General features: G+C 49.3%; 2 protein-coding genes across 2 annotated transcripts in view; both read right to left on the bottom strand.

Moving 5' to 3' along the window:
* Positions 1-1,141, bottom strand: part of LOC113204132 (PAX3- and PAX7-binding protein 1) — a gene marked incomplete in the record, with an annotated part of 15,716 nt that overhangs the window by 803 nt on the left and 13,772 nt on the right.
* The window catches only part of LOC113204114 (uncharacterized), a 20,817-nt gene that overhangs the window by 18,168 nt on the left and 1,508 nt on the right, over positions 1-1,141 (bottom strand). The window lies entirely within an intron of this gene.

The raw sequence follows: 1,141 nt of genomic DNA, 5'->3' as shown, positions 1-1,141 counted from the left end.
AAGAAATTAGGACAGGGCACTGCATGAATGTTTGCACGCATACTGAGCCTGATTTCTTGCTAGACGCTAAACGCGTTATGGTTCGCTTAGGCTTGATGTTGTACCCTTTTAGGTCAACTAGCTTCTGCTTCCATGATACAAGGGCTTGTGTAAAACTCACTTGCAAGTGTGTTGTGAAGGTAGACTTGTGTCATGTTGTGTAATGCACTGGTGTGGGTCCAGCAAGAGTTGCTGTAAAGTTGCATCTGTACTCCATAACCTTGGGTGTCGGGATGGTGAGTGGTGAACAGAAGGGCTTGTAAAATGTACAGATGAAGGTATAAAGAGCTCCGCTACTGGTGGAAGAGGTTTTTGGTACTAATCTCTTGTCTGCATTCTCTACAGTCACAGGATGACATGGTGCGTTTCAAGGTGATGGTAATTGTGGTAATAATTTGCTTTTAGGATCGTAGGAACAGGCACATATCTGTCAGATGCCAACCAACAAGAGGATATGCCTTCCGGGGAAGTCCTCGTGGTGCGATCCGCGGTGAGCACCAAGTAGCTGCATCTGCACAGCACACACGGTGGCGGATGCAATAGGCCTACTGCAGGCGAGTGTGTGGTCCGAGGCGGACGAGGCACGACTCCAGGAGGGCTGGCCGGTGCGCCGCTCTTATCAGCGGCGTCGGGAGAAGGGCGGAAGCGACGCGACCGCATCGCCCGGGCGGCTTCTCTTTGGTCTCCAAAAGTGTTGACGGCATGGGGCATTGAGGCCAAGGTAATCGTTTTGTGTGTGATCTCTGATCCAGACATTGGTAAGCTACGCAAGTATCCTTTGCTGCACCGGCGTTTGTGTTTTTACATTTTTGGTGTTGGCCATTCATTACTGCATGTTGTTTGTTAATCTGCATTGTGCTTCCTGCAATCGGAGGTGGTAGCTAATTGGCCCATGCCTCATTTCTTCCCGTGGAGAGTCCCCAAGGGTCCCTAACCACAATTACAAATTTCGAGCTTTACTCTATGGCCTCAGTGGATACAATTACTAAGGGGTCGTTCACATACTACGTAGTATTGGAGGGGGGGGTACAAATATTATGGGGTCCCAAAAGGATCAGGACCATCATTAGAGTCCATAGAGACCCCATTATATTTGTACCCC

The sequence above is a fragment of the Frankliniella occidentalis genome, unplaced genomic scaffold, assembly GCF_000697945.3.
Source record: "Frankliniella occidentalis isolate FOCC.00 unplaced genomic scaffold, Focc_3.1 Scaffold21, whole genome shotgun sequence".
NCBI classification, from domain to species: domain Eukaryota; kingdom Metazoa; phylum Arthropoda; class Insecta; order Thysanoptera; family Thripidae; genus Frankliniella; species Frankliniella occidentalis.
Note: the sequence above shows the minus strand (reverse complement) of the source record. Positions and strands in the feature narration are given on the sequence as shown.